Raw genomic sequence first — 25,747 nt, 5'->3', positions numbered from 1 at the left:
AGGGCTGGCCGCCCTACTAAGAAACAGCAAAAAACTAAGCATATTTAGAGCCTGTTTAATGCTTTAATGGCCTTGAAGTGTCCCCAGGGGGTTTCTGTGCCTATTCCCCCTTGGACTAATACTCCCTCCAAACTGGATAGGGAACCAGATTCCCCAGATCAGGGTTCTGAATCTGATGGCGTCCCTGTCTTACTCTTCCCAGATGCCTCCACCTTTGGCTTATGGTTCTGATGACGAAGATTCTGTGGGTCATGAGTCTCCCTTTGAAGAATTGTCTTTTGGAGATACTATAGCTTGAATGATAGAATACTTTAAGTGGGATTCTTAAGTGTCTGGTATCCAGAAAAGGTGGTACGAGCAGTTTCAGGTGGGCAGTAGTAAACCTTCTGCACTACCTGTTGTGTTGGCTGCCTTGCTAGGCACCTTTATAACTGCTTCTAAATCTCCTAATTCTCAGTCTCCTGTTTCAAAGAAATCTGACGTGTTCTATAAGGTTCCTGAGTATTGTCGATTCTAGTTTGTGTTCTTCTCGTGACCCTGCTGTGGTGTCGGTCTTCTCTGACAAGCCTTCTAAACTTTTGCCCTCCTCCAAGCTTCTGCCTTCAGATAAGAATAGTAGGGCAATGGAGATAATTGGTAAGATGGTTCATACTGCGTCTACTTGTGGGCCATCAATTTTCTGACCTGTCAGGCTATTTCTGACCTCCCTGATTCTGAAGCAAAATCTTCTGCTCCTATCTATTGTAGGTTCTACCTCTCAGGAGGCTCGTTGCTCTATCCAGTGTAGCTATGATGCTGCTGAAGCATGTTCCAGAGCTGCTGCCTTTGGATCTTTCTTGAGGTGGTGATCTTGACTTCGCCTGCAAGTCTTAACGTGAAGAAAGTAAAGCTAATTTGCTGGATGCTCCTGTAGGTAATAAAATCTCTTGGGGACTGCTGCTGGGTGATATGTTTCTCTCTTCAGGAAAAAGGTAAAGCATTGCAGGAGCTTAAATATATTTTTGTGTCCCATATCCCTAAGTTCCAGAGGAACTGTCCTACTAGGGCTTCTTTTGTTTGCATGCAGCCTCATCAGGCCACTGAAGGCAGGAAGGGTGGTAGGCGAGCTGCTCCTACTAGGTTTTCTCAGGCTGATGTGTCTCAGAAGCCTCCTTTACCTAACATACCTGTTTTTCTTTGACTTCTTTCCCTCTGCCAGGTTTCCTTGTCCCTTCACCTGTCCCTCTTTTCTTGGATTTTGTTATCCAACAAGGTTACTTCATGGTGTGGAAGTCCCCCCCCCACCCCCATTTTCAGAAATTCCCAACCTTCTATGGAATAAATTCCTAATTTCTCAGAGGTCCTTAGGTCTATGTTCATAGGTAAGTGCTAGGCTATCTGCCCAAGGGCATTTATAAGCCTAGCCAGAATGTGTTGGCTTTCGCCCCCCCACCCCCAGATTAGTTCCCTGTGCCCCTGTCCAGCAGAGCCACTAGTTCCCTGCGTTACTGTCCAGCAGAGCCACTGCAGTGATCCGCAGGGTACATTTTCTGTTTCCCATCCACCTGTCATGGTTTCTGTTGAAGAGTGTTAGTGAGGGGCTCTGCCTGATATATATTGAAATCCTGTTCTAAAGCATGGGGGGAGTCTCTGAGATAGGAATCTATCCCTCCAGCATGTCTTATTTATCGTTGTGTTGAGGTTCATATCTCTAGAGCGTGTGGCTCTCCAGGATTCGTTTTTTTTTTTTTTTTTTTTTTAGGTGGAGCATGTCCATCAATTCTGGGTTGGACATGGCCTTGTATGTCAGGCAGAGATCACCTCTGAGTAAGCGGTATGCAACCGAGTACAGCTGGAGTTTCTTGCATAGGGCTACATAGGAGATCTGTTTGAGGCCAGTAATTCTCTTGGTGAGGTACTTTTGTGGTCTTTTCCAGCTGTTGTAGGTGTCTTGTAAGGTACATCCCAAATGGGGCGTTGTATTCTATGATGGATCTAATGAGTGTTGAGTAGAGGCGCACAATAACCTCTTTTGTTCTAGATGCGAACCCTTTTGTGATTAGGTGGGCCACATAGAAGGATTTTCTAACCACCTTGGCAATATGATTATCAAAGGAGAGATTACTATCTACTTGGATCCCCAGATCCCTTGTTACATTTTCTTTATTTAGGGGACTACCAGCTATGTGGTAGTTCGTGGGTACTTTGTTTTTTTCCAAAGGGGATGACTTTGCACTTTTTGGCATTTAGTTTGAGGCCGTGATTTTGACACCAGGTATCCGTCTCAGTGAGACCCTTCTGGAGGGTGTCTGTATCAGCCGGGGAATCAATTATGGCCCCTAGTTTGCAGTCGTCTGCGAACTTGGTCAGCCATAGTCATCCTATGCTTGCCTGCACCTCTTACTATATACCGAACAGGAGGGGTCCTAGGACTGAGCCCTGGGGGACGCCACTTGTAACCGGTTTAGAGTCAGACATAGAGCCTGCAACTTTCACCATGTGGGTTCTATCCATGAGCCAATTGGCAACCCATCTTGTGACTTAAGGGTTTATGTTCAAGCTGATGAAGCTTGTTTATAATACTAGAATGGTGTTGAAAGCCTTTGCGAGGTCTAGGTAGGCTGTGTGGACCTCCTTTCCCTCGTCTAATACCTTGGTAACTGTCTCAAAGATGTCCGCCAGGTTTAGGAGGCATGATATGCCCTTAACACAGCCAAACTGGTTAGAGTCCAAGGTTTGGAGGTTCCCATTGTCTCTGTTAATGAGTTCCATGATGATGCGCTCCATAGCCTTGCAGACCAGGCTAGTCAGGCTTATAGGGTGATAGTTCCCGGGGTCTGTTGTGGCTCCACCTTTGTGGAGCACGATAACTTTTGCTGTGCGTCATTCTGTGGGTACATAGCCTGTAGAGAGGCTGAGTTTGAACAGTGTGTTTAGGTGAGGGGTTAGTTCATTTTGGAGCTCTTGTAAGACACAGCCTGGGACACCGTCCGGTCCCATTGAAGCTGTGTTTTTGGCTTTGGATAGGGCTGTTTTAACCTGTGTGTCGGTGACTGGTGGGGGCCCTACATTATTCTGGTATGGATATCAGCCCTTTAGGAGGTGAGAGGGAGGTGAAGTTTGCACTAAACCTGTCAGCCAGAATGTTGGCAATATCAGTCGGTTCAGTGTATTTTGTGCCATTCTGCACTAACTCAGAGCAGATCTGAGAGTTTCCACTTAGGTTCTTGACATAGCTAAAGAATGCTTTGTGGTTATCTTTGGAGTCATTGGCAATTTTTCTTTCAAAACTATCCTTGGATGATTTCATGAGGGATCATAGTTTATTGCTGATATTGATCAGGGATGTCTTTCCTTCTTGGGATTTTACTCTTTTCTGTACTAGTTTCCTCCTCCTGTTGTATAGGTTGTTTATGGCAGAAGTCCACCAGACTGGTTTCCTTTTCTTGGAGGATGGATTCTTGGTTTTACTTGGTGATAGCATGATCCATGCATTCCTGCAGATGCCTACAGAGTACCTTTGTAAAGGTTTCAGCAGCTTGGACAGCATTGTCCTTTAGATTGGGGGCTGTAAACCTTTCGACCTTGGTCTTAAAGTAACGTGAAATTTGCTTTTAAAAAGTTTTTCACAGTGATTTCTTTGATTGGGTGTGGGGGCAGAATATGGATATCCAGAGTGATTAGTCTATGGTCTGATCTAACCAGCAAGGGGTTGACCTCCGGTGTGGAACACCGGTCGCTCATGTTGGTGATGACCAGGTCCAATATGTTCCCTCTGGTGGGGGTGTTGACTAGTTGATCTAGGGCATTCGAGTTTATAAATTCTAGGAAGCATTGGGCAAGGGAGTTAGTACTTGAGTAGTTCTCCCAGTTTGTTTGGGTAATTTAAATCACCCAGTATTAGGGTGTTTGGTAGGACCTTCATATTACCCATTGTCACCAGAAATGCAGAATGGGTGTCCTGGATCATGGTGGGGTGACCTGTAGCAAGCTACAATTTGGATTGTTGCACATGGGATGATCTCTGATGCATTGTGATGCGCCACTAACCTGGAGGTGTGGGTATCCTTGATGAATATGGATACACCCCCCCCTTTTGTGTTTCAGTCCTGGTTCTGTGCCCGAAAGGTATGGTATGAGTTTATAGCCTAGTAGTGCTGGGGTGCTCTCAGGAGCCTTAAACAAGGTTTCTGTTACTGCACAGATGGCGATGTTCTCCATACTGAGGAGTGCCTCAAGTGCGTGCATTTTGAAGTTTAAACTTCTGGCGTTGAGTAGCATTACCCTCAGTTTTTGGTTACTTGTGCTATTTATGGTGGTGGGTTTGTCTTTTGAGCCTTGCCTAAAAAAGGCACAGTGGGGGCGGCAAGAGCCTTGGCCCGTATTCGAAAGCCTAAGGGTGACAGGTGCATGCCATCTTTTGTGAAGCAACGTGGCTTGTCGAGCATGTCATCCCAGGTGGAGAGATACTGGATCCCCTTTGAATGACACCAGAAACTTAGCCAATTGTTGAAATTGATCATTTTGTCTTTATACTATGGCATCATTCTTGGTGAGGGCAGGATGCTACTCAGGGTAAGGGTCATACCAGCCTCGGCTACATGATCAGAGAGCTCTTCCATGTCTCTTTTCATGTAGTCCAGGGAGGTACGTCTCAGGTCATTCACACCAACATGGACAATGACAGAGTCGTATTTGTACTTGTTCTGGAGTGACCTGAGTGCTTGAGTTATGTGGCGAACCTGGCTCCCGACAGGCAGCTAACTGTAACCGTCTCCTTGTCCAGCCTAGTTAAGTGGGACATCAGTGTGCCTGACTATAGAGTCGCCTATTACTAGTGTGTTTGGTATGATGTTCTTCGTGTTTCACTGTTGCAGATGTTCTTCGTGTTTCACTGTTGCAGTCATTACATTTGGGTAATCCTGCTGGCAGATTGCTCTCAGTCGGCCTGAATTCCAAAGTCTTGGGTCCTGCGTCAGCTGCTGTCACCCCTTCCCTGACGTCAGGTCGTCAGGGGTATAAAAGGAGCCGACGCCATTTTCTTCAGTCTTTCTTGCCGCGCGGTGCCCGAAGCAGAAGCAGTTCGCAAGTGCTAGTCGGCCTACTCCTGAGATTTTCGTGTTCAAATTTCAGATCCAAAGTCTTCAATAAAGCTAAGTACCCCATTGGGGAAACTTTTTTTCTTCCTCCAGACCGATGTCAGAAAAAGTAAATAATTGTATTTCTTGTGGAAGGCAAATACCTCGTAACGACTTTCATTCTTACTGTATTCCTTGCCTAGGCCCTGATCACAATGTTTCAGGATGTTCTTCGTGTTTCACTGTTGCAGTCATTACACTTGGGTTATCGTGCTGGCAGGCTACCATTAGTCGGCCTGAATTCCAAAGTCTAGGTCCGGCGTCGGTTGCTGTTGCCTCTTCCCTGACATCAGTGCGCCAGGGGTATAAAAGATGCAGCCGACGCCTTTTTCCCCATTCTTTCTTGCCGCGCAGTGCCCGAAGCATAAGCAGTTCGCAAGTGCCGGTCGGTCGACTCCTGAGATTTTCGTGTTCGAATTTCAGATTCGAAGTCTTCATTAAAAGCCAAGTACCCCGTTGGGGAAACATTTTCTTGCTCCAGACAGATGTCAGAAAAAGTTAATAATTGTATTTCTTGTGATAAGCAAATACCTCATAAGGACTTTCATTCTTACTGTATTCCTTGCCTAGGCCCTGACCACGACGTTGCTAGTTGTCGGTTTTGTGCTAGATTTAACCAATGCACTATTAAGCGTCTGTATGATTTTGCATTACATTATTTTGACAGAAGATTTAATTATACGATGTCGTCGGATAGCCATCCGACTACCGGAGTTCACAAGAAACGCAAAGAAAAAGAAAAGCACAGGCATCCGAGGTCCAAAACCGATGACGAGGCTTCTTCTAAGCCACTCACCAGTTTGCTGGTTCTCAGTGAGGCACCTTCGCAGCCCCTGACGCCCGCTACTTTAGACCCGCAGGCCACTACCAACTCCCACGTGGAGTCGACTATGCCGCTGGAAGCTCAAGGTAGTGGATCTAAGGAGACTATTCCCTCAGATGGGACCGGAGCCGCTGAGCAGGCATCTGCTTCTGAGGGTGTTTTCAGACCTACTCAATTATACATTAAAACAACTTCAGCTTCAAAGGCAAAGACTAAAGCACCTTTAAAGACAAAGAAACAAGACAGGCCTCCATGCCCAAAAAACAGATGTTCAAAATATCTGAAGACTTAATTACTTTGATCAGAGGTTCCCATCCACCACCTGATAAAAGGCCTAGGCAAGAAACAGAATATGAATCCTCAGATCAGGTTTCCATTTCATCTGATTCCTCTTCTGATCAGGAATACTCTTTTCCTCCCTACGAGAATTCTGATGCTGAAGAATCTGTCCCTTCAGCCTCTCCTCCTGAGGATTACTGTCTAGGGGAAACCTTGCATACCATGAGGGAGCATTTTCACTGGGAGAGCCAAGATTTTTCAGAATCTAAGAAAAGGCTCAGAGACTTCCTTTTACTACCTCAACACAGGCCCCTAGGTATTCCACATGTGTTAGACATTGTAGATGATGTATTTTCCAGTCTGACCCCTGACTCCTTACCTCCAGCTCCTGTTAAGCCGGACAGGTACTACAGGGTTCCTGACTCTCATAAATTCCTTTTCAAAAACCCTGCTGCTGACCCAGAAACTATCTCTCAGGGTCCCAAAGGGGTCAAGGCTTCCGCTGCAAAAAACTCTACCCCCTCAGACAAGGATTCTAGGGCAGTGGACAGATGGGGAAAAAAGATTTACACTTCTGCTACCTTGGCTATAAGGGCTTTAAATTGTCAGTTTTATATGCTCAAATATCAGCAATATATTATGTCACTGCTTAAACAGAAAATGTTGATAAATTCTGAATGTGCAGAAAACAAAGAAATGCAGGATTTATTGCATGCAGCTGAACAAGTTGGAAAGCATACTTTGCAATGTGGTTTTGATTCTTTGGAGGCCTCCTGCAGGGCCGCTGTTACGGGTTCTGTCATCAGGAGGCATGCTTGGTTAAAGGAACAAAATCTGCCTGATCATGTCAAAGCAAAATTATTAAATGTTCCATTACAGCATGATACCTTGTTTGGTGTTAAAGAAAATGGCGGACAAAGCTAAATCTATGCAAACGGTTAAGGATTTCTTACAGGTACAGCCTCCTAGATTTAGCAGACAATGGCCTACAAAGAATTGGTCCTTTCCAGTGTCAGACAGACCACAAAGGGGCAGATACAGACACCCAAGAGGCAGATCCCAGCCCCAAGGTTCGTACAGGTCTAAAAATGGGGTGCTTCTACCTCCAAAAGTGGAGAAGACAAATCACAGCCATACAGGAAACAGTCCCAATGACTTACCCCTGCCTGCACCAAGCACTTATCTTCTGGCAACACCTTTAGGGGGAAAACTAACACTTTTTTCTCAAAATTGGCACATAATAACCCAGGGCAAATGGGTCCTAGACATAGTGTCACAAGGCTACAAGTTTCACTTCCATACCCTGCCAAGGGCAAACGGTTGGCCAGACCTGCCAAAACATCAATGGGCAGAGGCACAAAAGCAAGTCTCGTCCCTCATGGACATGAGGGCCATTCAACAAGTACCAGACCAAGAGCAGGGACAAGGATTTTATTCAAGGCTGTTCTTGGTACCAAGAAAGGAGAAGACCTGGAGAACAATACTGGACCTATCTATTCTAAACGCATTTCTGGATATTCCAAAATACAAAATGTTGACAGTACAGCAACTTCTGCCCATGCTGGACAAGAAGGCTTGGCTTGTGACTTTAGACCTAAAAGAGGCATACCTGCATGTCCCAATCAGACAATCCTGCAGAAGATACCTCAGATTCAAAGCTGGCTCAATGCACTACCAATTTTCTGCACTGCCCTTTGGCTTATCTACTGCGCCCAGGGTGTTCACAAAGTGCCTGGCACCAGTAATTGCATTCTGCAGACAGAGGAATACAGATATATCCTTACTTGGATGACTGCCTTGTTCAAGCAGAGAACAAGGACATTCTACTACAGCTCTGTCGTTTGTAAAGAGATTTCTAACAGGCCTAGGGTACACAGTCAACGAACAGAAATCAAAACTAGTACCCTCTCAAGAGTTAATATTCCTGGGTGCAAGCTTAAATACAACTGCCCAGATGGCTTATCTCACGCCAGACAAACAAAGGCAACTAACTACCTATTTCAACCTGTTGGCAACAAAGGCCCAGTTATCCGCAAGAAAAATTCTGCGGGCTTTGGGCTTCATGGCATCCTGGATTCTACTAATTCCATATGCGAGACTGCATATGAGGGAACTTCAATGGTACCTAAAAAGTGTTTGGACTCAACATTGCCACAGTCTGGAAACAATAATTACCCTCATTTCCTGCCTGCAACTGGAGTTTCAATGGTGGGCGAAGGCTTGCCACCAGAACAAGGGGCAGCCATTCACTTTACCCCCAGCCAGGCAGACATTAACAACGGATGCATCAGATTATGCCTGGGGGGCCCACATGGCAGGAAGGTGTATTCAAGGCACATGGTCCACAAACCAAATGCATCTACATATCAATCAAAAAGAGATACTAGCTGTTCAGAATGCCCTGACAGCCTTCAAGGACCTACTTCATCCGGGACAACTACTGATAGACAACACCACGGTCATGTGGTATATAAACAAGCAGGGAGGCACTCATTCTTACCCCCTTTGCAGACTAGCCATGACTTTGTGGGACACAGCATTGACTTACCAAGTACATCTGCAGGCACAATTCCTGCCAGGAAAGATAAATACTCTGGCAGACGAACTAAGCAGAAACCTCATGGATCCCCACGAGTGGAAATTGGATCCACAAGTCTTCAGCATGATAACAAGGAAATGAGGATGCCCGGAAATAGATCTATTTCCCTCTCCTCACAACTACCAACTAAAAAGATTCTGCACAAGGACTTGTCACAGACAAGCATGGAAAGTGGATGCCCTATCTTTCAGCTGGAAAAGCTTAGCAGTATATGCCTTTCCTCCACTGCTTCTCCTCCCCAAGGTACTCCTAAAGGTCAGACAAGAGAAGCCAAAGATGATATTGATTGCCCCAGACTGGACCCGCCAGTACTGGTATCCAATCCTAAGGAACTTGTCTCAATGCCTGGCTTGGACCTTGCCTCAAATACCTCCTCTACTATCCCAACAAAACAATCAGATCCTCCACAGCCAGCTAAAGACCTTAAATCTGGCAGCATGGCGGATAATGTAGTCATACAAAACGCGCCTCTCACTAAAGCTGTGATAGATGTCATTTTGGAGGCCAGAAGGCCTAGTACCAGAAAATCTTACGCTGGAAAATGGAATAGATTCTGTGCTTTGGAACCAGGCACAAGGAATTGACACAGGTATACCAAATATTCCTCAGATTTTGCAATACTTAACTGAGATGCTGGACAAAGGCTTATCCTTTTCATCAATTAAAATTCATGCCTCTGCCATTTCGGCTCATTACAATACAGAGTCACCAATCTTTTCTCATCCTTTGTTAAGGCAGTACCTCAGAGGAGCCAAAAACTTAAGGCCACCAAGGAGATCACCAATACTTGCATGGGACCTCAATTATGTTGGAAACTCACCCTGCCTCCTTTTGAGCCAGCCGCTACAGCTGATATAAAGTTTTTATCTTGGAAAACAGCTCTGCACCTAGCAATAACTTCTGCAAGACGAGTCTCAGAGCTATAGGCACTCATGGCTGTGGAACCTTTTATCATTTTGTATCCAGACAGGGTTTCTCTGAGGACAAACCTGACATTTATGCCTAAGGTAGTGTCCAGTGTGGCCCTCAACCAAGCTATTCATCTGCCTACTTTTTATCCAAACCCACAGAATAAGGGAGAGAGAATTCTGCACTCTTTGGACATACACAGACAACTACGCTTCTTCTTGAACAGAACCAAAGCTTTCAGAAAGACAGAGCAACTACTAGTGGCATATGCTGCAGGATCACAAGAAAAGGCCATCTCAAAGCAGACTATTTTCTAAGTGGATAGGCCACTGCATTCGTTTCTGCTATTCACAACTTGGCAAGCCAGTGCCTAATGGCATTTGGCCACATTCAACCAGAGCAGCAGCCACTTCAGCAGCCTTCCTCAGGGGAGTACCAACCAAAGACATTTTAGAGGCTGCTACCTGGAGTTCAGTGCCCACCTTTACAAAGCACTATCATTTACCACTCTACTCTAAATCCAGGGCAGGCTTTGCCACTGCAGTTCTGCAGGGACTCATAGCCGCTCCTAATGCTATATTATCTCCAGCCTTCCAACCATAGCTTTGGGATTCAACCCAAGTGTAATGACTGCAACAGTGAAAGACGAAGAGCATAGTACAGTTGTGTACACTTACCATAAATGTAGATGTTCGAGTGTATTCACTGTTGCAGTCCAGGTTACCCACCCACCATCCCCCATTTCTTTGCTGGAACTTATCTGCACTTCTCTAATCTATACAACCTATGTGGTGATTTGCTTGTAGATGAAGGTGTAATATATTTTGGTGGATGCATGTTTTATTGGCATATTTTTAGGCCTACCCTTTTGGGGGCACCTGACATTTGTGGCAAGAAAAACTGAAGAAAATGGTGTCAGCTGCATCTTTTATACCCCTGGCGCACTGACGTCAGGGAAAAGGCGAGAGCAACCGATGCCGGACCTAGACTTTGGAATTCAGGCCGACTGAGGGTAGCCTGTTAGCAGGATAACCCAAGTGTGAGTGTAATTCCAAAGACATGCATCTGGAGCGTTTCTCCCCGGGCCTCCGCTGAGAACAGGCTCTGTGGAACCTAGTCGGACATTCCCGGTCAACAAATGTTAAATAAAAAAATAAAAAAAAAATAAAATAAAATAATGACTGCAACAGTGAATATACTCTAACATCTACATTTATGGCAAGTGTACACAACTGTACTTTGTCGGTTTTGTGCTAGATTTAACCAACGCACTATTAAGCGTCGGTATGATTTTGCTTTAAATTATTTTGGATGCTGATTTAATTATCCAGAAATGTCGTCGGATAGCCATCCGACTACCGGAGTTCACAAAAACGCAAAGAAAAGGAGAGAGATAAACAACCGAGGCCCAAAACCGATGAAGCTTCTCCTAAGCCAGTCGCCGGTTCTCAGTGAGGCACTTTCACATACCCTGACGCCCGCTACTTTAGAATCGTAGGCCGCTACCGACTCCCACGTGGAGTCGGCCATGCCGCTGGAAACTCAAAGTGTTGGTGCCTCGGAGACTATTCCCTCAGATAGGTCTGGAGCCGCTGAGCAGTCACTGGCTTTTGAGGGTGTATTCAGACCTAAACATCTTTACATTAAACCTACTTCAGCGTCAAAGGCAAAGACTAAAGCACCTTCTAAAGCAAAGAAACAAACTCAAGAGCCACGTGGACAGGCCTCCATGCCCAAAAAACAGATGCTCAAAATGGCCGAAGACTTGATTACTTTGATCAGGGGTTCCCATCCCCCTCCTGATAAGAGGCCTAGGCAACAGACCTTGACTATGAATCTTCAGATCAGGTTTCTATCTCTTCTGATCAGGAATATTCTCTTCCCCCCCTATGAGGAATTCTGATGTTGAAGAATTTATACCTTCAGCTTCCCCTCCAGAGGACTATTCTTTTGGGGAAACCTTGCATACCATGTGTGAGCATTTCCACTGAGAGAGCCAAGATTTTTCAGAATCTAAAAAGAGGCTCAGAGATTTCCTTTTACTCCCTTAACACAGGCCTCTAGCCATTCCACCTGTGTTAGACATTGTAGATGATGTGTTTTCGGAGTCTAGTCTTACCCCTGACTCCTTACCTCCAGCTCCTGTTAAGCCTGATAGATATTACAGGGTTCCTGACTCTCATAAATTCCTTTTTAAAAACCCTGCTGCAGACCCAGAGACCATTTCTCAGGGTCCCAGAGGAGTTGAGGCTTCCGCTGCAAAAAAACCCTACCCCCTCTAAGAGATTCTAGGGCACTGGATAGATGGGGAAAAAAAGTTTACACATCTGCAACTTTGGCTATAAGGGCCTTAAACTGTCAGTTTCATATGCTCAAGTATCAGCAACATCTCATGGGATTGCTTAAACAGAAAATTATGTTAAATTCCGAATGTGCTGAAAACAAGGAAATGCAGGATTTATTGCATGCAGCTGAACAAGTTGGAAAGCATACTTTGCAGTGTGGTTTTGATTATTTGGAGGCCTCCTGCAGGGCTGCAGTTAGGGGTTCTGTAATTAGGAGGCATGCTTGGTTAAAGGAACAAAATCTGCCTGATCATGTTAAAGTTAAGTTACTAGATGCACCTTTACAGCATGATACTTTGGTGTTAAGGCAGAAGAGGTGTTAAAGAAAATGGAAGACAAAGCTAAATGTTTGCAAACTGTTAAAGATTTTTTAAAAGTACAGCCACCTAGGTTTAGTAGACACTGGCCTAGAAAAAATTGGTCCTTTCCTGTGTCAGACAGACCTCAAAGGGGCAGATCCAGACCCCTTAGGGGCAGATCCCAGGCACAAGGTTCTTATAGGTCAAAACAATGGGGTGCTTCTACCTCCAAAGCTGGTGAAAATAAAGCACAAACATATAGAAAGCAGTCCCAATGACTTTCCCCTGCCTGCACCAAGCACTTATCTTCTGGAAGCACCCTTAGGGGGAAAATTAGCACTTTTTGCTCAAAATTGGCACATTATAACCCAGGACAAGTGGGTTCTAAATATAGTGTCACAAGGCTACAAATTCCATTTCCATACTCTGCCAAAGGCAAACGGCTGGCCAGATCTGCCAAAAAATCAATGGGCAGAGGCACAAAAACAAGTTTCATCCCTCATGGACATGGGGGCCATTCAGCAAGTACCAGAGCAAGAGCGGGGACAAGGATTATACTCGACTGTTCTTGGTACCCAGAAAGGACAAGGCCTGGAGGCCGATGCTGGACCTATCTATTCTGAACACATTCCTGGATATTCCAAAATTCAAAATGTTGACTTTGCAGCAGCTTCTGCCCATGCTGGGCAAGAATGCTTGGCCTTGTGACTTTAGACCTAAAAGAGGCATACCTGCATGTTCCAATCAGACAATCGTGCAGAAGATGCCTCAGATTCAAGGCTGGTTCAATGTATTACCAATTCCCTGCACTGCCCTTTGGCTTATCTACTATGCCCAGGGTCTTTACAAAGTGCCTGGCACCAGTAATTGCATTCTGCAGACAGAGGAATACAAATATATCCTTACTTGGACAACTGTCTAATTCAAGCAGAGAACAAGGACATTCTTCTTCAACATCTGGCGTTTGTGAAAAGACGTCTAACATGCCTAGGGTACACAGTCAACGAAAAGAAATCAAAACTAGTACCCTCTCAAGAGATAACATTCCTGGGTGCAAGCATATGAGGAAACTTCAATGGTACCTAAAAAGTGCTTGGACTCAACATTGCCACAGCCTGGAAACAATGATTACTCTAATTCCCTGCCTGCAACAGGTGTTTCGATGGTGGGCAAAGGCTTGTCACCAGAACAAAGAACAGTCATTCACATTACCCCCAGCCAGGCAGACACTAACAACGGATGCTTCAGATTATGCCTGGGGGTCCCACATGGCAGGAAGATGCATTCAGGACACATGGACCTCAAACCAAATGCATCTACATATCAATCAAAAAGAGATGCTAGCTGTTCAAAATGCCCTGACAGCTTTCATGGACCAACTTCATCCAGAACAACTACTGATAAAGACAGACAACACCACGGTCATGTGGTATATAAACAAGCAGGGGGGCACACATTCTTACCCCCTTTACAGACTTAGCCATGACATTGTGGGACACAGCTTTGACTTACCAAGTACATTTGCAGGCGCAATTCCTGCCAGGAAAGGAAAATGCTCTGGCAGACAAATTAAGCAAAAACCTCATGGATCCCCACGGTTGGCAGCTGGATCCACAAGTCTTCAGCATGATAACAAGGAAATGGGGATGCCCGGACATGGATCTATTTGCCTCCCCTCACAACTACCAACTAAAAAGATTTTGCACAAGGACTTATCACAGACAAGCATGGAAAGTGGACGCTCTGTCTTTCAGCTGGAAAAACCTATCAGTATATGCCTTTCCTCCACTGCCTCTCCTCCCCAAGATACTAATAAAGGTCAGACAGGAGAAGCCAAAGATGATACTGATTGCCCCATAAAGGCCCCACCAGTACTGGTATCCAATCCTAAGGAACTTGTCTCTATGCCCAGCTTGGACCTTACCTCAGTTACCTCATCTACTGTCCCAGCAAAACAGTCCAATCCTGCATAGCCAACTCAGGACATTAAACCTGGCAGCATGGCGGATAATGTAGTCATACAAAAAACACCTGTCAGTAAAGCTGTGCTGGATGTCATTCTGGAAGCCAGAAGGCCTAGTACTAGAAAGTCTTATGCTGGAAAATGGAAGAGATTCTGTGCTTGGAACCAGGCACAAGGAACTGATATAACTGTACCAAATATTCCTCAGATTTCTAATACTTAATTGAGATGCTGCACAAAGGCCTATCCTTTTTATCAATTAAAATTCATGCCTTTGCCATTTCGGCTCATTACAATACAGAGCCACCAATTTTTTCTCATCCTTTATTAAAGCAGTACCTCAGAGGAGCCAAAAATGTAAGGCCTCCAAGGAGATCACCAATACCTGCATGGGACCTCAACTATGTCTTGGAAAAACTCACCCTGCATCCTTTTGTGCCAGCTGCTACTGTTGATATAAAGTTTTTATCTTGGAAAACAGCTCTGCTCCTAGCAATTACTTCTGCAAGACGAGTTTCAGAGCTACAGACGCTCATGGCTGTGGAACCTTTTATAATTTTTTATCCAGACAGAGTCTGTCTAAGAACAAACCCAACATTTATGCCTAAAGTGGTGTCCAGTGTGGCTCTTAACCAAACTATTCATCTGCCAACTTTTTATCCAAATCTACAGAACAAGGGGGAGATAATTCTGCACTCTTTGGATGTACACAGACAGCTTAGATTCTACTTGGACAGAACCAAAGCTTTCAGGAAGACAGAGCAATTACTAGTTGCTTGTGCTGCAGGATCACAAGGAAAGGCTATCTCAAAGCAGACTATTTCTAAGTGGATAGGCCACTGCATTCATTTTTGCTATTTGCACCATGGCAAGCCAGTGCCTAAGGGCATTAGGCCACATTCCACCAGAGCTGCAGCAACTTCAGCAGCCTTTCTCAGGGGAGTACCAACCAGAGACATTTTAGAGGCAGCTACTTGGAGTTCAGTGCACACCTTTACAAAGCATTATCATCTGCCACTCTACTCTAAATCCAGGGCAGGCTTTGCCACTGCAGTTCTGCAGGGCCTCATAGCTGCTCCTAATGCTGTTTAGCTCCAGCCTCCCAACAATAGCTTTGGGACTCTACCCAAATGTAATGACTGCAACAGTGAAACACGAAGAACATAGTACAGTTGTGTACACTTACCCTAAATGTAGATGTTCGAGTGCATTCACTGTTGCAGTCCAGGTTATCCACCCGCCATCCCCCTTTTTTCTATGGATTTTATCTTTCCTTCTCTGATTTATACAACCTGTGTGGTGTATTTGCTTATAGTTGAAGGTAAAATTTATATTGGTGCATTTATTGATATATATACATATAAAGTTTGGCTACCCTTTTAGGGGGCACCTGACATCTGGGGCAAGAAAAACTGAAGAAAATGGAGTCGGCTGCTTCTTTTATACCCCTGACAACCTGACGTCAGGGAAGGGGCGACAGCAGCCGACGCCCAAGACTTTGAAATTCAGGCCAGCTGAGGGCAACCTGCCAGCAAGATTACCCAAATGTAATGACTGCAACAGTGAATACACACAAACTTCTACATTTATGGTAAGTGTACACAACTGTACTTTTGCCTCTCCCCAGAACTACCAATTGGACAAATTTTGCACAAGGACTCCCCACAAACAAGCTTGGAAAGTGGATGCTATGTCCTTCAGCTGGAAAAACCTATCAGTTTATGCCTTTCCCCCTCTGCCTTTACTCTCAAAGGTACTACTAAAGATCAAACAGGACAACCCAAGGACGATACTGATTGCACCAGACTGGCCGCACCAACACTGGTCCCCCCTTCTGTGCAGTGCGTCACTGCTGGCACCATGGCACCTGCCTCAGACACCTGCCCTGCTGTCCCAACAGGAGGGCCCGATTCTGCACCCACAGCTTCAAACCCTGAACCTGGCAGCCTGGCTAATTACCTAATCTCTCCGATGTCCTTCATGGATGCATCTGCAGTCATAACAAATGGGTTGTCCTGTCGTCAGGCAGCCCTTCGGTCGGCCGGATTCCAAAGTCTGGGTCCGGCTTCGGCTGATGTCACACTTCACCCCGCGTCATCTCTGCTGGTCTTCGGTATAAAGGCATCAGCCTTTTCCTCAGTCTTTCTTGCCGTGGCTAAGCAGAAGCTGTTCGCAAGTGCGGTCGGTCAGATCCAGAGATTACTACTACCGAATACTACAAGACTTCTAAAAGCTAAGTACCCGTTGGGGACTCTTTCTTGCCTCAGCCGATGTCAGAAAAAGTCAATAACTGTTTAACTTGTGGGAAACAAATACCTCATAAAGATTTCCACTCTTACTGTCTGCCTTGCTTAGGCCCAGACCACGGCGTAGCAGCCTGTTCGCCTGTGCTTCCTTCAACCGATGAACGCGTCGGAGTTTGCTGAACAGTTTTTCGCTCAGATTTTGCGTACATTATGCCGTCGGATCCTCCGACTACCCAAATTGTTAAAAGCAAAGAAAAGACCGTCACTGGTCCGGTTTGGCCGAAACCACGGTTAAGCAAGCCAGTGTCGGTTTCGAAACCGAGAAAACTGGTCAATCTTCAGCCGAATCCATGACTACTACTGAGGCTCCTGCTACCTTACCTGAATCGGCCTCAGAAATTTTGCCTACAACTGTGGTTTCTAGTGATTTATCAGACACCATCCCTTTGGATGTCTCTACCCCAGCACGTGGTGCTGCTAGACCCCTGCAGCCATGTCTATCAAGGCCTTTGCCAGGGCTAAAGCAGCCAAATCTGCTAAATCTGTGCCTGTTAAACCCCTCACACAGGCCCACTTCTAGTTCACAAATGCTTACTCTGGCAGAAGATTTAATATCCTTAATTAGGGGATCCCAATCTCACCCAGACAGGGCCTCTCAGCCCCCAGAAAAGAGACCTAGAGCAGAGCCCCCCGAGCCAGTGTCCTCTGATGATTCTGTGGATGACTCAGACATTACAGACCAGCCAGAGGATCCTTTTCCTACTTATGAAGACTCCGATGCTGAAGAATCCATTCCAGCTGCCTCTCCACCAGAGGAATTTTCCTTTGGGGAAACCTTACATGCCATGAGAGAACAATTCCAATGGCAGGGACAAGATTTCTCAGATTCAAGAAAAAGGCTTAGGACTTTTCAGCACTTACCACAACATAGGCCCTTAGCTATACCTCCTGTTCTGCCTGTTGTGGATGATGCATTTAATGATGTCTGCACTGCTCCTGATTCTTTACCTCCAGCCCCTGCCAAACCAGATAGATTTTACAGGGTGCCAGACACTCATCACCACCTATACAAGGCCCCACTTGCAGACCCCGAAACTATTTCCCAGGGGCCTAAGGCAGTAGCCTCGACCACAGCAAAAAACCCTATTCCTTCTGAAAGGGAATCCAGGTCCTTAGAGAGATGGGGGAAAAAAGTTTACACCTCTGATACTCTCTCAGCTAGAGCTTTAAACTGTCAGTTTCACATTATCCAATACCAAGAGTTTATGCTTGATCAGTTAACTAAAAAACTGTCCTCTGATGAATCTTTAGATAAGAAATATGTATTAGAAATGGTGAATAACATCCAACAGGTTAGTAACCATTCCTTAAAATGTGGCTATGATGCACTGGAGGCTTCATTTAGATCAGCCATGACTGGCACAGTGATAAGAAGGCATGCATGGTTGAAAGAACAGGTCTTACCGGATCATGTTAAAGCAAAGCTATTAGATGCTCCTATGGATAAGGCCAGTCTATTTGGTACACCTGCCCAGCAGGTAATGAAGAAAATGGAAGAAAAGGCAAAATCTGTACAAACAGTTAAAGATTTCTTACAGGTTCAGCCCCCAAGGTTTAGCAGGAACTGGCCTGCCAAAAATTGGTCCTTTCCTGACTCCACAAGATCCCAAAGGGGCAGGAATAGACGCTGTAGAGGCAGAAATCAATCCAGAGGAGGTGCCTACAGAGGACGACAGTGGCAAGGCAATAACCGAGGCACAGACACAACCACTGCCACTGCAACAGGACAATCACAGTGACTTGGCTCTAACTCCGCCTACCAGGGAGCAAATAGCAGCACCATTAGGCGGAAAGTTAGCCTTATTTTCAAAAATTGGCACTATATCACAAAAGACAAGTGGATTTTGCAAACCATACACCAAGGCTACGGTTCCACTTTCACACCTTACCAGTAAAAGAGGAATGCCAAACCTGCCTCCAAATCAAAAAATAGAAGCTCTGCAGCAGATAACGTAATTAACAAAGATGAGAGCTGTGGAAAGAGTACCAATAACAGAACAGGGCAAAGGATTCTACTCCAGACTCTTCCTAGTACCAAAAAAAGAGAAAAGTTGGAGACCTATTCTCGACCTGTCCATCTTAAACACATACATCATTGTCCCAAAATTCAAAATGCTGACCCTACAGCAACTTCTTCCCATGCTGGGCAAGGAGTTTTGGCTGGTAACTCTAGATCTCAAGGAGGCATACCTGCACGTCCCCATTCGACCAAATTGCAGAACATACCTCAGATTTCTTGCAGGATCAGAGCATTATCAATTCTCAGCATTGCCCTTTGGCTTATCTACTGCCCAGAGTATTCACAAAATGCCTGGCATCAGTAATCGCCACTGCAGAGTACAGGGATCGAAATTTATCCATACCTGGACGACTGCCTGTTACAAGCGGACAACAAAAGCAAGCTGACAACAGATTTACAAAGGGTCATTTACTTGCTACAAGCCCTGGGATACACAGTCAATTTACAAAAGTCAAGGCTGATACCATCCCAAACAAGAACATTCTTGGGCTGAATTGGACACAGTAAAACAAATGGCATTCCTAACTGCAGAAAAACAAAAGAGCTCCTCTTTACTTCCTGGCATTAACAAAGCAGAACAAACTAACAGCAAGAAAAGTTCTGCAGGCCTTGGGCTTCATGGCATCATGCATAATCTTGGTCCCACATGCCAGACTGCATATGAGAAAGCTACAGTGGTACCTAAAGAATTTATGGTCTCAACACAGGCACAGCTTAGAAACAGAAATACCACTAATTCCATGCCTAAAACAGGAGTTCCTATGGTGGGCTCAAGCATGCCAGTCAAACCCAGGCTTACCCTTCCACAACTTTCGAGCAAGCCAAACCATCACAACGGACGCCTCAGACCTAGGATGGGGGCCACATGCTGGACAAATGCGCATAAGGATTGTGGACTCAGGACCAACTGCACCTGCACATAAACCAAAAGAAATGCTGGCAGTAAAACTGGCAATCCAAAAATTCAGACCATTCCTCAAAGAAGGCCATTTGATAAGGACAGACAACACCACAGTCATGTGGTACATCAACAAACAGGGAGGCACTCATTCATACCCCCTATGCAGAATGACTTTGGACCTTTGGAATCTGGCTCTCAGCTACAACATCCAGTTACAGGCAATATTTGTACCGGAAAGAGAACACCCTAGCAGACATGTTAAGCAGAACCACCTCGGATGCTCACGAATGGATGCTACACCCTGACATCTTCAAGGCCATCACAAAGAAATGGGGAATGCCACAAATAGATCTATTCGCTTCCCCACTCAATCACCAGCTCAAAAAATTCTGCACAAGGACATTCCACCCACTTGCATGGAAGGTGGACTCTCTATCCTTCAGCTGGAAAGGCCTGACAGCATATGCATTTCCACCTCTTCCATTGATGCACAAGGTACTACTGAAAATCAAAGAGGAACGTCCAAGGATAATCCTGATAGCCGAACTGGCCAAGACAACACTGGTACCCATTGCTGAGGAGCATGTCTCGAGAAAATGTGGTCAATACCCTGATGCCTTTGATGTTAACTCAGAACAACTACAACATCATGCATCCAAACCTAAAAACCTTGCAATTGACTGCCTGGAACATCACATAGCAGCAACTAACCCAGATCTTTCCCAAAGGGTTAAAGACATTATCCTTGAAGCCCAGACCTTCAACAAGAAGGAACTATGCAGGAAAATGGAAAAGGTTTGTCATTTGGAGTACTGAAAGAGGAAAAGATGTGTCAAACATAGATATTGCTAACATTCTGGAGTACTTGGCAGAGCTTCTACATACAGGCCTGTCCTATTCCTCCATCAAGATACATGCATCAGCTATTTCAGCAGAATACAGCTTTGATCCACCTGTCTTTTCACATCCTCTACTCAGGCAGTTCCTCAGAGGGATCAAGAATGTAAAACCTCCTAGGAAACCACCATTACCAGCATGGGACTTGAACTTTGTGCTAGAAAAGTTGGCACTCCCTCCGTTTGAACCAACAGCAACAGCAGATCTACAACACCTGTCATGGAAAACTGCTTTCCTACTGGCAATTACCTCAGCAAGGAGGGTTTCGGAACTACAGGCCTTAATGGCAGTGCAACCCTTCCTAATCTTCCATCAAGATAGGGTGTCCATGAGAACTAATCCTACATTTATGCCTAAGGTGGTATCCAGAGTGTCTTTAAACCAGGCAATCCACCTACCTACCTTCTTTCCCAATCCACAAAACAGAGGGGAAAGAATGCTGCATACCTTGGATGTACATAGACAGTTACGCTACTACCTGGACAGAAGCAAAAGTAACAGAAAAACTGACCAGCTTTTTGTAGCCTATGCAACAGGAAGGGAAGGAAAAGCAATTTCCAAACAGACAATCTCCAAGTGGATAGGAAATTGCATAAGATTCTGTTACTCCTACCATGGAAAACCAATTCCACAGAACATAAGGCCTCATTCTACAAGGGCTACAGCCACTACCACAGCTTTCTTACGAGGAGTGGCAACCAAGGACATTATTGAGGCTACTTGGACCTCCGTGCATACATTTGCCAAGCATTATAATTTACCTCTATATTCTAGATCCCGAGCAGGGTTTGCCACTGCTGTACTGCAAGGGATCCTAACCACACCATAATTTTTCTTCCTCCTCGGCTAGTTTGGCTATGGTATTCTACCCATTTGTTATGACTGCAGATGCATCCATGAAGGACATAGTACAGTTTTGTACCTACCATAAATGTAGATGTCCGAACTGGATAGCATCTGCAGTCAGGATTACCCTCCTTCCCTCTGTGGTACTCCTAGGGTATTTACCCTCCTAATAGCTAGCTGGGGGAGTCTCTTATGGTGTATTTGTTTGTATATATGTACATACATGCTTATTTTTGTGTTTACCTTCTAGCTTTTTGGAAACATTGGCATTTCTCCAAAATTTAGCCTTCCAAGAAGGCAACTGGCATCTGGGGCAAGAAACACTGAGGAAAATGGCGTCGGCTGATGCCTTTATACCCGAAGACCAGCAGAGATGACGTCGGGTGAAGTGCGATATCAGCGACCCAGACTTTGGAATCAAGGGCTGCCTGACGACAGGACAACCCATTTGTTATGACTGCAGATGCTATCCAGTTTGGACATCTACATTTATGGTAGGTACAAAACTGTACTTTACCATCCCTCGCTAAGCAAGTGTTGAATGTCATTCTGGAGGCAAGGAGGCATAGTACTCGAAAATCCTGTGCTGAAAAATGGAAAAGAATTTGTTCCTGGAACCAAGCTCAGGAGTTGGGCACAGTAATGCCCAATTTATCTCAGATTCTTCAATACTTAACTGAGATGCTGCACAAGGGCCTTTCCTTTTCCTCCATCAAAATTCATGCGTCAGCCATTTCAGCTCATTACAACACAGAACCACCCCTGTTCTCTCTTCCACTGCTGAAACAGTTCCTCAGAGAGGCCAAAAACTTAAGACCACCCAGGAGAGCCCCTACTCCAGCCTGGGACCTTAACTATGTATTGGAAAAACTCACTCTACCTCCTTTTGAGCGTGCTGCAGATGCAGAGTTGAAATTCCTTTCTTGGAAAACAGCCTTCCTTTTAGCCATCACTTCAGCAAGAAGGGTGTCTGAGTTACAGGCCCTCATGGCAGTGGAGCCTTTCATCATTTTTCATGCAGACTGGGTGTCCCTCAGGACCAATCCCTCCTTCATGCCCAAGGTGGTATCCAGTGTGGCCCTTAATCAGTCCATTCATTTGCCAACCCTCTTTTCTAATCCACAGAACAAAGGGGAGCGAATACTGCACTCCTTAGATGTGCATAGACAACTTAGATTTTAGTTGGACAGGACTAAACCTCTCAGGAAATCTGAACAATTGCTGGTTGCATTTGCTACAGGGGCAGAGGGGAAGGCCATTTTAAAGCAAACCATTTCTAAATGGATAGGCCATTGCATTCATTTCTGCTATAAGCACCATGGAAAACCTACCCCACAGGGGATTAGACCACATTCAACCAGGGCTGCATCTACCTCTACAGCCTTTCTCAGAGGTGTCCTTACCAGGGACATCCTAGAAGCTGCTACCTGGAGGTTCAGTACATACCTTCATCAAGCATTACCCTTTGCCAATTTTCTTTAAATCCAGAGCTGGCTTTGCAACTGCAGTCTTGCAGGGCCTTATAGCTGGTCCTGATGCTATCTAAATTTCTCCTCCCATCCTTAGCTTTGGGAATCTACCCAAATGTGAAGACTGCAATAGTGAAACATGAAGAACATAGTACAGTTGTGTACACTTATGTAGACGTTCGAGTGTATTCATTGTTGCAGTCCTGGTTACCCTCCCTCCAGCCCCCTGACTTCTTCTGGCTATACCTCTATTCTTGCTTACTATGTTTAAAGCTTTTTGGTGTATTTGCTTTTTTGTTGGAGTTGTAATCTTATGTATATATAATTGCTTCCCATTATGGGGGCACCTGATATTTGGGGCACGAAAAACTGATGTAATGGCGTCGGCTGCATGTTTATACCCCTGACTACCTGACGTCATGGAAGATGAGACAACAACCGACGCAGGACCCAATACTTTGTTAATCAGGCCGACTGAGGACTACTGCAAGCAGATAACCCAAATGTGATGACTGCAACAGTGAATACACTCTAACATCTACATTTATGGTAAGTGTACACAACTGTACTTTTTGAGCCTTGCCCTTTGGTCTCACTACAGCCCCCAAAGTGTTCACCAAATGTATGGCAGTGGTCACGGCTCACCTGAGACATTTAGGATTCCAGGTGTTTCTGTACCTAGACAATTGGCTCCTTACTGCTACCATCAGGCATCAACTCATTCAAGCCAGGGAATCCACTCTGTCACTTGCAGTCAGCTGGGCATTTCAGTAAACACAGAAAAATATGCCTTGTCCCCATTGCAGCACATCATCTTTATCCATGCAGAATTGGACACCACCATGCTAAAACTTCCAATAGAAAGAGTCTTGTTATTCCATCAGCAGGTCCACATTTTAATATCCAAAAACAAGACTCCAGCATCAGAAGTTCTAAAATAGTTAGGTATGATGGCAGCAGCAATTCTGGCCATACCACTGGGTCGCATGCACATGCGGATACTGCAATGGCTGTTGTTCACTCAATGGTCTTACCAAGAGCTTCCCGTATCCCACCTGATAATGATCACAAACTCCTGCAAAAAGGATCTTCAGTGGTGGTTGACCTCACTTCATGTCACGATAGGACGTCCCTTTGTTTTACCCTCACCAGCGGCCACAGTGACCACGGACGCTTCCCTGATGGGGGGGGGGGCATTTTCAGGGAAAGACAGTCCAGGGCACATGAACCGATCAAGAGACACACCTGCATATCAATGTCTTAGAGATGAGAGCAGTACTTTTGGTGTTGCAGTACTTCCAGGACTCTTCCTCTGGGTACGATTGCAATTCAGACAGGCAACATGTCAGTGGTCTGGTACTTGAACAAACAAGGAGGAACCAGGTCATATCCCCTTTGTCACGAGGCCCTAAGAGTATGGCAGTGGGCTATATCCACCAAGCGCTTTCTGTTAGCAATGCACATCCTGGGGAAATCCAACGTGATAGCAGACAAGCTGAGCAGAGCAATTGTGGTCCCTCAAGAAAGAAATAGCAGACAGGATATTCCACAAGCGGGGCCAGGCTTGCTGCGACCTTTTTGCCAGTCACATGAACATGAAATGCAGAAGCTACTTTGCCCCGTTTCCCCCTCCGGGAGAAGACCCAAGGGATGCACTCGTTCACGATTGGCCTCCCGGTCTCCTCTGTGCATTCCCACCAATCCTGTTGATACCCAAGGTATTACAGAAAGCAAAAACTCTGGGAAGGACCATCATTCTAATAGCCCCTCATTGGCCTTGTCAGATTTGGTTCCCCTTCCTTCGACTTTATCTTTTGGAGGACCCATGGATTCTGGAACCAATTCTGGGCCTTCTGATGCACTCGTCGGGGGAACTTCATCCCTCTCTGCAGTCCTTTAAGCTGACAGCATGGCTGCTCCAATTCCCATCATAGCCAGGTTCCATAACCTTTCCAATGAGATGAAGCAAATTATCTTATCCTCTCATAAATCCTCTACGAGGAAGCTATACCTTAGCAAATGGAAAACATTTTCTATGTGGGCCTCTAAAAACAATACTGATCCTTACCAAAGCCCCAATGGCCTCTATACTAGAGTTCTTGACCGTAATCTTCAATAAAGGAACTGCAGCAACAACAGTCTCTGTTCAGCTTGCTGCCATTTCTAACTTTCATCTTGGATTCGAAGGATTGAATATTATGTCACACACATTATCCAAAGCCTTTCTCAAAGGGACCTTTTATCTCCGATCACCTGTGAAATCTCCCTATTCCCCATGGAATCTTAATTTTATGCTTTCCCACATTATTCTTCCTCCATTTGAACCAGCTTCCTCATGTGACCTCATATTTTTGTCATGGAAAATTATCTTTTTAGTGGCTATTACTTCTGCCTGCAGAGTGTCAGAGCTTCAGGCCTTGTCCATTAAACCTCCTTACTTGATTTTCCATGCTGACAGTGTCCCACTTCGAACAAACCCCTCTTTTTTGCCTAAGGTTTGCACTGAAACTAATCTTAACCAAATTATAGTTTTCTTCCCAATCACTCCAATAATCTAGAATAAATTCACAAACTTGATGTTCACAGACAGCTCAGATTTTATTTGGATAGAACAAAAGATTTCAGGAAATCAGATCAACTTTTTGTTTCCTTTTCAGACTCCAGGAAATGTATTCCAATGGCTAAAACAACTCTGTCTAAATGGCTATCTGATTGTATCACCTTTGCTTATTCAGCTGCCAATATGCTCTTACAGCATAAAATTAAAGCTCACTCAACCAGAGAAGTTTCTACATCTGCTTTTTCTGCCAGACTTTCTATTGATAACATTTGTGCTGCAGCCACTTGGTCCAAACCTCATACCTTTATCACTCATTACAAAGTTGATAGGGCCTCCTTTGGATCCACTGTCCTGAAAATATACTCCCGTGAGCCACCTGAGATATATGGTGCTTGGGACGCTACCCATCAGTAA

At 45.1% G+C, this 25,747-nt stretch overlaps 1 protein-coding gene across 1 annotated transcript in view; it reads left to right on the top strand.

The window, feature by feature from the left end:
• Nucleotides 1-25,747, top strand: part of ZDHHC5 (zinc finger DHHC-type palmitoyltransferase 5) — a 1,362,456-nt gene that overhangs the window by 1,184,590 nt on the left and 152,119 nt on the right. The gene's annotated exons all lie outside the window — the stretch shown is intronic.

The sequence above is a fragment of the Protopterus annectens genome, chromosome 9.part0, assembly GCF_019279795.1.
Source record: "Protopterus annectens isolate FY-2018-M chromosome 9.part0, PAN1.0, whole genome shotgun sequence".
Lineage (NCBI taxonomy): Eukaryota > Metazoa > Chordata > Ceratodontiformes > Protopteridae > Protopterus > Protopterus annectens.
Note: the sequence above shows the minus strand (reverse complement) of the source record. Positions and strands in the feature narration are given on the sequence as shown.